The sequence below is a fragment of the Vigna unguiculata genome, chromosome 5 (genome assembly GCF_037176805.1).
Source record: "Vigna unguiculata cultivar grain cowpea cultivar isolate G323 ecotype 2 chromosome 5, ASM3717680v1, whole genome shotgun sequence".
In the NCBI taxonomy this organism is placed as follows: domain Eukaryota; kingdom Viridiplantae; phylum Streptophyta; class Magnoliopsida; order Fabales; family Fabaceae; genus Vigna; species Vigna unguiculata.
This window is the reverse complement of record NC_140796.1, coordinates 43,850,173-43,862,378: the sequence shown is the minus strand read 5'-3', so window position 1 is coordinate 43,862,378 and position 12,206 is coordinate 43,850,173. Positions and strand designations below refer to the sequence as shown.

The following is a 12,206-nucleotide window of genomic DNA, read 5'->3' as shown; positions in this document are numbered from 1 at the left end:
CTTGATTGGGTCTGAAATAATCAAGCAAAAAGTTATCAATTTTTAAAATATTAAGAATAATTTTTTAAAATAGTGTAAATAATTTAAAAATTCAATATTTATAGTTAATCAGTTAATTTTTTAAAAAAATATAGATCAAAATCAAAAGCATCTTACAAAGATAAGGAGAATATAAAGATAAAATATATCTTTTTGTATATAGAATGATCTTTCAGTTACTGAGTATCACTTTAAATTTTTTCTTCCTATTTAGCACTGTTGAACCCAATGGAAACCGTAAGATTTTGATAGTGGATTTGATTTAGAGAATTAAAATAAAAACGATGAACAATTGTAAAATGTATTTTTTCTGAGATATTAAAATTATTTTTGTCCTATTATTTACAACAATTTAATTAACCTTTGTTGTTGGAGAAGCTCTGAGAGCGATAGTATTGATCCCCAATGTCCTTCATTCTCCTTTCTTCTCTTTTCCTTCCAAAATCATTATTCTCTCTTACTCTCTCTAGGATGAACATTGCGAGGGTTTGATGGTGACGGTGCACTTCTCAACCTCTCTTTCTTAGTGTGTAAAGGTACCGCTTTTATTTCTGATTATATGTTAGGATCTCAATTTCTCATCACTAATCGGTATTATTAATTATTTCTTGTTAATTGAGAAAAAATTCCACTGCGCATGGTTCTCTTGAGATTTATGTAGATTGATAAGAGTGGCATTGTGGGTATGCATAACTTATCTCTGTTTCAATTAGCTTGCGATTGTTTGGATGAACTTCTCTATAAGCTCTTCTACCAGAGGAAGCAAAAAGAAAAAAAGTGAACTTGGCTTCTCCTTAAGTGAAAATTAGCTAATATGCAAGTAAAATTAAAAAAAATTGGAAGAAATTTATAAGGAGAGTTTCTACAAATTAGCTCTTGTGTCGGAATGTCGGTTCCGACTAGCGACCACACAATTCTAATCATCCCGGCCAAGCGACCTAAACGCCATTAGAGCAGCGACTTTTTCTCATGCGCGGTTCGAAGTCGCGCCTCCTCCCATTTTGCCGTCGTGATTGGCTGTGGGTCATCCAACGTCTTCGACAGAGATCACTGTAATGGTCTTGTTGATTCAATTGGATCTCTTTGGTATTTTAGGTTTTTTTTTCCTATCTATTCTCTTCCTTCATGGCGTCTTCCACCGTCTCTTCCAGTTATCTAAAATCTCTTCTGGTGTGTATGAGTCGTCTATCTACATTAACTATGTTAATGTACACTTATCCATTATAAGTTAATTGGTCCTAATTATGCCACATGGTCATTAAATTTTCGATTATGGCTTAAGAGTCAGAGGTATCTTAATCATCTTGTCCCGAAAGCACCTACTCTCACTTCGGCTAAAGACGACCGGTCGGGAAACCATTGATGCTCAATTATGTGTGGTTCTCAAGGATATTCTTGATCCTTCGTTAAAGCAACTTTTTCGTTCTTATGAAACAGGTGCTCAAATCTGGGAGCATGCCAAGTTATTATATACTAGTGACACTCAACGTTTCTATGATGTCTGTTCTAAATTTGCAGATCTTATTTCCTCTAAACATCACAAACATCATAGAAACATTGAGTATCATTGGTGTATAATAACTTGGTATGTTGCTAGATTTCAGTACATGTTTCGTGAGAACGAAAAAGTTGCTTTAATGAAATATCAAGAGTATCCTTGAGAACCACGTATAATTGAGCATCAATGGTTTCCCAATAGTCGTCCTCAGCAGGAGTAAGAGTATGTTCTTTCGGGACAAGATGATCAAGATACCTCTGACTCTTAAGCCATAATCGGGCGTCTGATGACCATGTGGCATAATTAGGGTTAGTTAACTTGTCAATGGATAAGTATACATTAATATAGTTAGTGTAGATGGACGGGTAAGACACACCAGAAGAGAGTTCAGAACTGGAAGAGGCAGTGGAAGACATCATGGAGGAACTGGAAGAGGCGCGACTTCGAATGGTGTGTGAGGGAGCTTTGCTACTCCGATGGCGACGATTCTGGCGGAGGTCGCCTGGACGGGGCGATCAGAACCGTATGGTCGCTAGTCGGAACTGACACTTCGACGGTGGTTGCAACGACAAGGGCGACGAAAATAAAAATGCCAAAAAATATCTTAAGTTCTGGATACCATGTTGAGAAGAAAGAAAACATGGTTTGAGATTAATTTCTATTGTGTATAAACCACACCTAGGGTAATTTATTTATAATAGAGGGAGGTATAATTAAAAATAGTAACTGAAAATAAATAAAGTAAATAGAAGATATTGTTTGATATTGTGATTAACAATATCTTAATAATATCAAACAATATCTAACAAAAACTGTGGTAATAAATATTGAATGCATATTAATTATTTTTAATTACTTACCTAAGGACACCCACCTGTTAGCATTCTCCTTGTATTATGAATTTTTTAGAAAACTTCACAGAAATGTTTTTCATGTTTTTCATGTTTGAGAGGAAGGATAATGGAGCGAGAAAGCACACATTTGAATGTGGTTTATTTCTGTATACAACATAGATATGTTAAACGTGCTGCTATCTGGGCTTCCGCAGTTACTGTACTGCATAATTCTGAACGAAATATGGTTATAATAGGTTAACCTACTTTCTATCTTTCTTCGCAAGACTTTTACCCAATCCAATCATATATTTTGTTTAATCAAAGGATTGAATGTTATTGCATCACCTTACAGGCTGCAATCCAAACCAGGTGAGCACTATAACCTGTAACAATAATGTGCGGTATTCTTAATACAATTAAAAAAATACAAAAATGGGGGATCAAACCAAAACCCACTAAGAAAATATCTAATGTGGGAGATCAAATCTGCAAAAAACAGAGACGATAAAAGGAAGTACTCCATCCCAATCAGTAAAAGCTAAAGTTCTAAGACCATAAACAGCTAAACTATCCCCACACCTATTTCCTTCCCTATAAGTGTGTGAAAATCTAAACTGTATACTATTTAATAGAATCCAAAACATTAGTCCATCTATTCCTTAATTTCCTAGAAACTAAACAGACAAAGCTTTCACAGTGAGCAAGGAATCCATCTCCAACCTTTTTGAATAGTGATATCAGTAGCCTGAATAACATCCAGGAGTTCTGCTTCAGAAACTGAATTTTCTCGTATAAATGTTGCCAAAAATCAATGATCTCAGCTCTTGAAGCCTAACCCCCCCCAATAGAGCATCAAAAGAAAACATTCAGCCTGCAATTAATCAGCACAGATAATTTAGAATTTAAAAGTAAAAGAATCCAATTACAAAAAATGTCATGGAAACCATAGGCTTTTAGAACAACTATTAAGATGTTCCAATCAATGGTGTCAAAAGCTTTTCTAATATTAATCTTGAGAACAACCATAATACTTTATTTCTATGATTTATTCCTTTATTTTATTTTTTTTTTCTATTTAACTTATACTGTCTAATAAAATTGAATGCTCAATATTAACAATGTAAACACTTAATCCTATATCTTTAATTTGGTTTTATTTATAAATTTTGCATTAATCAAAAAGTTTCCATACACTGCAAGAACACTGCTAGTTGTATTTGTAATTGTTTACTTTCACTTGTAGAGAGATATTATGACACTGTCAAGCACTTGGTCACATTTTTTACTTATGATAGCATATGCATTCTATTGTATTGACAAATAGCCAATGATTAAGAAAATCTAGAAAACCAGTAAATGTTTCAATGGAGTCATTCTTGAAGTATCACATCTTGTTCTTTCCCCAACCTTAGTAGGCCTTAATAAGCATTTTCCCTTTTGTTAGTGTGGTGTGTTTCTACAGATGCTGGTGACTTGTCTTCAGTAGATTTTTGTGAGTTGAACTCTTTGTACACTATCTGGGTTTTTGAAAAGATAATCTTTTCAGCTTTCTGAAGGAACTTAAGAAAAAATATTCGATTATATGGAGATTCCAGCAAAGCAGAGAGCATGGAGAGACATGAATCCATAGCTCGAGAACACAGTGAAGAGTACCATGCAGCTCTTCAGAGAGCAGTTGCTTTGGATATTCCACAAGCATATTCTCCTTCATCCTATGGAACATTTCATGAAATTGATGTTGGAGAAGATTCTGGAAGATCAAGTGAAAGTTCCTCCTAGTCTCATAAGAAACGAACACAAAGTTGGAATGAATTTGATTCAGGTCATATGGTGTTCAAAAAGAAACCTCCATGAAATATTTCTCCCTACCTAAGCTTAATAAAGCACTATTTGTTTCTTCTTTGGTTCATTTCTTGGACTATTTCTTCCTCAATCTCAATAATATCAGTTTATACTCTTTTTTTTTTTATAAGTTTTGCATTAGTCAATTTGAAATATAAAATCTTCATTATAATTTAATCTTTTTGAACACCTTTTGTAAATTTTGGATTAACAGGTAGAAGGTTTCACTGTCCATATTGTTTTTTCCTTAACAAGAGAGGATGTAATTAATAATTTATAAAAAAAAGTTCTATTTTATTTTTAATTTTTGAAAGTGTTTACAGAGAAAAAAAAAACTATCTAAAAAAATTGTACCTTTATTCCAAGAATAAAGAGAGTGAATCAATGTAAGCTCCTTTTTCAGTTCATAAGTGTATGGGCCTGGTTTTTTCGCAGGCCCAAGGTCTGCCCAGTAGGGGACCCCAATACCCTCTTTGCAGCGACTAATCCTTCTCATTTCCTCTTTTTCCAAAAAATTTCTATCTTCTCTCTCACACAGTGCTGAAGTAGGAGCTTTGCTAGGGCACAACTGTTTTCCCCCTCAAAGAGAATCAAACCCACCTCCAAGTAAGTAGAAATCACAGCTCAATCTCGTTTACGGTTTCTTTCCCCTCTTAAGTTTGAGTTCGTGTTGGTCTTAATCATAAATCCTCTTGTTCTTGTCTGCTATGTTTCCAGCTCCTTAAAAGCTGCTTTTGGTTTTGGAATTCCTCCTACATGTTTCCTTCCCCTAAGCTCAACTTTACTCAAAGTAAGGGAAGCTAGGTCATTTTTCGTGTCTTGAAGTATGTGGTCTGTTTCTGCTTCTGTTGTATGCTTAAAGTGATTTAAAAATGCTTGTACCTATTTTTGGATGAACTATATGGATTGTACTTGGCTGTTTTTGGGTGCTGAATGCATGAAATAGTGGGAGAGAGCTGGTATTCTCGCCCAAGCGAGCTCATCTTGCCTAGGTGAGAATAGTAGAAGCTCGTCCTGGTTCTGCTCGAGCATCTCGCTCAGGTGACCAACTCTTGTTTTGAGCGACGCATCGTCTCGCTCAGGCGAGAATGGCTCGCCCAAGCTCGCCCTCGAGAAAACCAGTTGTGCTTTGCTCGCGTCCTCGTCCAGGCGAGGGACTTTAGTTTTGGGTGAGTGGTGATCTTGCCTAGGCGAGCTAGTCTCGCCCAAGCGAGGGCTCGCAGAGTCCCACTGTTATAGGCCTCGCCTAGGCGAGAATGCCTAGCTTAAGCGAGACAGTTGTTGTCGCTTAGGCGAGGGCTTCTAGCCTAAGCGAGAACAGTGCAGGTTTACACTTTATGTTTCTGTTTACATTGTGAGTGGCTAATTATCTCGAACATACATGATTTATGTGAATTTGCTTGAGTTGTATGAGTTGTATGAACTGCAATTGGTATGCTGGAAGTGATTATGGCATGGAACTGTTAGTTGGTGGTGTGTTGGCATGGGAATTTGATGTTTGAAATGAAAGTGGTGGTTATGGTATGAGAAACATGAATTTGGTGTGAGATAGGTGTAATTCCATGAGTCTCATGGGGAGACCTCATGGTGGTGTGTAGTGTATATAATTAAGATAAGGATTCAAGTAAGGATCGCATCTCGAAGCTCTAAAGGATCAGTTAGTCTCACGTAGAGCAAAATGATCCAAGTGGTGAGAGTAGCGGGAGGCCCTAGTCTTTGGTAGGATAATAACCTTAGATGCTTGAAGGCTAACCTTGTGTGTGGTATGGTGAAACCCATTGGCAATGGCTCTGTAGAGCAATAGAGGCCACCACAAGTGCAAACGTCCAGTGAATCCGATCTTATTATATGTATTCGGATAATTGAGTCATAGTGTCTTGCTTGTTTGGCATAACATGATTTTGTGTCTACTGTGTTGTATGCTTGGAACTGTTATAAGTACTTGCTTGTTATATTATGATTAAAACTATTTTACACTAGCTTACCCTTTCATTTGTGTATGTTTCTTGTCTTGTTTTTCTCTTTTGCGATGATCACCTTATTGGTGGGAACAGATGGGAGAAATGCCGAAGGTGGATTTGATGGTGGCAGCGGTGCTGTTTAGTTGAACTTATTATCTGTGGTTCTTAGGAGCAGTGTTATGGCCCTAGTGCCTTTTTGTAATTCCTTGCTCTATGAGCAACCTTTTGCAAACTTTTAAACTCTCAGTATATGTTTCGTTTATGGCATTCTTGGTATGCTTTATTTATCTTATTAAGTATATTTGTGGATGACTGTACTGGTGAATCCAATATATACTGTCTATCTGCTTGCTCTTTTATTTTATAATTATACGATTTTTTTTAATAGATTAAATCTATTTAAATGGGATGTCACAATCAACACAATTATTATGAGACACTCTAATTAAATATATTAAAACTATGATTGACACCCCTTAATTAAGATATATGATTTTTTTTTTTGTTTTTTATGGTTTTTAATAAATCTTAATCAATAACAAAACATTAATGTAGATAAATAATTTAATTTATAGTTGTTTACCTAAATCCACCTTAGAGTTCAATAAGTATAAATTTATTTGATAGTTGATATAAGAATAAGTGGTGAGAAATAGTAAGTTACCAACCGCTTCATGATAACTCTGCAAATTTATATTTATATTGATACACAGTGATGCCCAATATGCTAGTTAATATGCTAGTTAGTACTGAAACAAATAAATTAGTTAATTCTGCATGTTAACATGATGCCAGAACTAATTTGGGTTTTATTAGAGTTTTATTTATTCATTTATTTACTTAACTACCAACTAAGTAATTTAGTGTGTGTTTTAAGTTTATTTAACTACCTTGTAACTGATTCTTGTGTGTGAAAGCAAAAGTTTCTTTTACTGAAAATTTGTTTTTTAAACAGCTTAAAATGTTTCACATTTTTTGAAACTTATGATACCTAAATTATTATTTTAATATAGTCAAGTATATGAATGTAAGGTCCACTTAATTCTGCTTCAATATTTAAGGGGTTGCCCCAAATATATTGGGCCTAAAGCTGACTATTGGATGTCCAAAATCCTTAAACTAGTCCTAACCTTCTCATTTATGCCCACTTTCAGAAAACAACCCCTTTTCCCCCTCTTGAACTCCATCAGCAAGCTCTGCTAGGGTTTGCCTCTACTCCGTGGCAAGCTAGTTCAACTTTGTTTTCTTTTCCACGTAAGTTAGTTCCCAACTCATACTATTCCTCTCTACTTTGATTTTTTTCATAGTTCCAGTTAGGGTTCACTGTAGTGACCTCGTGTTCAATTTGTGCTGGTGTTTACATTTCGCGAATTTGCTCCGAGAGTTGTCGTACTCATTTGCTTAGGTGTCAGGGTGTTCTACTAGCATTTTCCAAGAGAAGTTAGGGTTTTCAAACTTTGTGGTTTGTTGCTTGTTTTTGTTTGTGATTCGTGTTTCAAATGTCTGGTTGAAGTCGTATTGCATGAATTGAGTTGATTGTGGTCTTGAACTGTATTTTCTGGTGTTGCTCCCGTGAAAAACAGGAGAGACCTGCTAAACTCGCCTAGGTGAGTGTGCTTTTCGCCCAAATGAGAAGCTCTCGCCTAAGCGAGAATAACAGTGGCTCACCCCCTCTCTGTTTCGAGATCTCGCCTGAGCTAGATGGGCTAGCTTGAGCGAGAACTCGAAGTGCCCCCTGCTCGAAATCTTGCCCAGGAGAGAGCTGCTAGCTTGAGCGAGGTTGATAGCAACGTGCTTGGAGGATTGTATGTTTCCATGTTTATGGTTGTTGATTGCATGATTTGCTTGACTTGGCCTATTTAAAACTTGAGGGGTGTGAATATGCATGTATTATGTAAGTTATGGTCTGGAATTGATGAGTTTGGTATGAGTTTGGTATGAATTATTTGGATGGTTAGTTATATATATTGGCATGAGATTGGTATGTATGAAGACTTTATGATTGGTTGGTGAAACATGGATAAGGTATGGGTAGGACGTAATTCCATGACCCTCCTAATGAGAGTTCATGGTGGTGCCTCATCTAATGGACATAATTCCATGAACCTCGTGGTAAGAGTTCATGGTGGTGCCTCACCTAATGGACGTAATTCCATGAACCTCGTGGTGAGAGTTCGTGGTGGTGCCTCATCTAATGGACATAATCCCATGAACCTCTTGGTGGCATGAGATTGGTATGCATGAAGACTTTATGATTGGTTGGTGAAACATGGATAAGGTATGGGTAAGACGTAATTCCATGACCCTCCTGGTGAGAGTTCATGGTGGTGCCTCATCTAATGGACATAATTCCATGAACCTCGTGGTAAGAGTTCATGGTGGTGCCTCACCTAACGGACGTAATTCCATGAACCTCGTGGTGAAAGTTCATGGTGGTGCCTCATCTAATGGACATAATCCCATGAACCTCTTGGTGAGAGTTCATAATGGTGTCTCATGTAAGGACGTAATTTCACGGCCTCTTAGTGAGAGCTCATGGTGGTGTCTCAAGTAATGGACGTAATTCCACGAATCTCTTAGTAAGGTTTCGTGGTGGTGCCTCAGTATATAATTAAGTAAGGATTGTATCTTGAAGCTCTAAAGAGTCAGTTAGTCTCACATAGAGCTTACTGACTCAATAACTGACTCAAGTGGTGAGAGTAGCAGGAGGCCCTAGTCTTTGGTAGGATAATGACTCACTATTGAGCCACTTTTGAAGAAGTTTTATTTACTTTTCTAATTCCCTGTTTATGGGCATGTCTTTTAGCCTACAGTTGGACTTTTATAATTTTATTAAGTATACGACGTTTCTTTAATTAGATTTATCTATTTAATAGGACGTTAGATATAGTAACTATTAGATATAGTAAATATGATTTTTTATTTGTAAAATATTTAATATTACTGTTGTGGAATGTCCAATAATCTTATAACAATTGAACATTGATTAAAAAATAATTTAAATATACCTTCTTTCTTTAAATGATAAAATCGTGTTATGAATTTCAAAGCAAACAATAATTAATCCAAATGTTTTATCAATAAACTTGAAATCTGAATTAATATTATATTCACCATTTAGTTAACTTAATTTTAATATTTTTTCATCACATATATATTTAAACGCAAATATATTAACATTTGGTTAAATTACTCTTTTGATCCCTCTATTTGTCAAAAAATTTCAGTATGGTCCTCAAGTTTTTTGTTGTCTCAATTTGGTCCTCATTTTCTTAATGATTCAATTTGATCTTTGCCATTAATTTTGACCAGACATTGTTAAAGTCAATGCCACGTGTCAATTTCTGGTACTTTACAGTTGTGTCACGTGTCAAAATGACTCAATTTGGTTCTTATATTTGTTTTTAGTTTCAATTTAGTCCCAATTTTTGTAAAAATGAAGCAATATTGTCCCTCCTTAGATTGATATTCAATTTAATTTTTCATACAACTTATGATGATATTCTTAATAAAATTGACGTTTTTATTAAATACTTGTAAAAATATTTTTAAACAAGTTTTTTTTTTTTTTAGTTTTATTATTAAACAAAGTTAAACCCCAAACTTAATTTCAAAATTTAACAATTTTGTCATCATATATAAAGACATAAGTGTATCATATTATACAAACTTTGTGAAGATTAAAAATCAAATAATTTGTCACACATAAGTTTAAGAACTAAATTTCAAGTTCAAAACAAAACCAAAGTCTAATAATGTTTTGTATAGAATTTAAAATTAATTTAATCTATTTATAGAAATATTTAATAAAAATGTTAATTTTAGTAAGAATATTACCATAAGATTTATAAAAAAGTGAATTTAATGTCAATTTAAGGAAGGACAATATTACTTCATTTTTACAAAAATTAGAACTAAATTTAAACTAAAAACAAATATACGGACCAAATTGAGTCACTTTGACACGTGACACAACTATGAAGTGACATGTGTAAAAAATTAAAAAAAATCAGAAATTGACACGTGGCGTTGACTTTAACACCGGCTGGTCAAACTAACAGTAAGGACCAAATTCAATCATTTTTAAGAAAATGAGAACCAAATTGAGACAACGAAAAATTTGATGACCAAACTAAAATTTTCTAACAAATAGAGGGATCAAAAGAGTAATTTAACCTTAACATTTTAAGCACATACAGCACAAGTTTTATGTAATAAAAAATATTTTAAAAAAATTTGTAAGTTGTTTTTCCAAACAATCCTTAAACATTGTTAAACACTTCAAATCTAATTTACTATTACTAAATTTTTTATCGTCATCAAACCCAGTAACCAAAGATTTTCGTTAACCATATTTAATAAGAAAATGACAAAATCTTGTAATATTCTCTATTGATGATGTATGCATAACATTAAATCTTCATCAAAAGTTTTGTGTACTTTTTTCCCCACCAGAAAGATTTTCCACTTTGTTGTTTAATCCACGAGGGGCTGCTGGAAGCATTTAATTGAAAACAAAAATGACAAATACAAATAGCAAGAAAGCACCTTAGTGCTAAGTGCAAATCAAAAGGCACCTTTTGGGATATGAATGATGAAATGCAATCATATTAAACCCACTGAAATCTAGTGCAAAGATTCTCTATATCTTAAAACTTGTTTGAATACCATGATGATTCAACAACCATCTTTCTTCCTAATTCAATCTTCCAAGTCTTAGGAATCACTTTCTCCCATTAGTTATTTTCTGGTTTTGGAGCATCAATGTTGGGTAGCCAAAAACATGGTTGGGAGAATCTACAATTTTAAAGCAAAAGAAAGAAAGAAAGAAAATATTACAGACCACATTCCTTATTATAATGTAACATGTTGGTGTCCATTTTTTCCAATACACAAGTTTGAAACACAAATATTAAAACAACAACAAAAAAGTCATCTATAGAAACTTGAACTATAATACTATAATACCATTCTTTAGAAAGATACAAAACTTCAAACTTTATGCATCATTTTTTATTGTTCGTTCGAGGGATACAATACTTAACTACATGTGTTCTACATGTATTTGACTACACCTTGGCCATCTGGACCGAAATGTACTCGGCTTACATGTATGTGGGCTTGGATGATATTATATCAATAAAGTAAATATTTAGGTGGTCAGATTATTAACAGGGAGTCAAAGGTAATTAACTAAAGGAAATCTCTAAAGCATCATTAACAAACTACTCATAGTCTTCTGCAAACAAAATCTCATTTCGGACTAAAGAGGACGATATATGAGGAGGAGTTATCGGCTTGTGAGAGTTTAAAAGTAGGAGAACGAGAACGAGAACGAGATATTGACATCATCTTAAGACAATAAATTTATGAATCTAACTTATATATTGCTTAACTTTTTCATTTTTATTCAACAATTTTATCAGAGTCCATCCTTATATGTATATTCAGAATATGAGCATGAAATCAATGTCTTCAAGGCAGATTTATGCCTTTGTCTTCTTGGTTTGTTGCACCTAGCTCTCTCCCCTCATGGCTAGGGTTTTCCCTCTCTCTCCTCATCACTCTTTAGGGCTAGGGTTGTTTCATGCGGAGAAATAATACGAACAATTTTCCCCTTTTCTAGTAGTAAGGCTAGCTATAGTACGATGTGATGGGGAATGATTCCTATCATTGCATATAACAATAGGAATTAATATACAAATCATTGTTCTTTCAACTCATAGCAAAGCAAATAGAGCAGAAAATCAAACTCTTTCCCTAATTCTCAATCGTCATATCCCAAATCTCGAAACCAAACTATCATGCAAGCAAATCGATAGTGATCGGAGCATGACACATGACACTCATGTGCAGGCTTTTGCCTCCAAAATTGAAAGGGTTTGCCTCACAACAAGGCAATTTAGATTGCAGTCTGAACAACAACAGAAGGGGTCTGAGACTTAACTGCAAATGAGAAAGAATAGCAAGATAGAACCCACTCTGATACTAAGTTGAAAACTAAAATATTTTAATTTAAATGCTTGAGTG

The 12,206-nt window shown here is 34.5% G+C and overlaps 1 long non-coding RNA gene across 1 annotated transcript; it reads left to right on the top strand.

Moving 5' to 3' along the window:
* Positions 1-402: 402 nt before the first annotated feature.
* Positions 403-6,535, top strand: LOC146886470 (uncharacterized). Its single transcript, XR_014995196.1, has 2 exons — positions 403-575; positions 6,270-6,535. It is a non-coding gene; the product is annotated as an uncharacterized LOC146886470 (long non-coding RNA).
* The last annotated feature ends 5,671 nt before the right edge of the window (positions 6,536-12,206 follow it).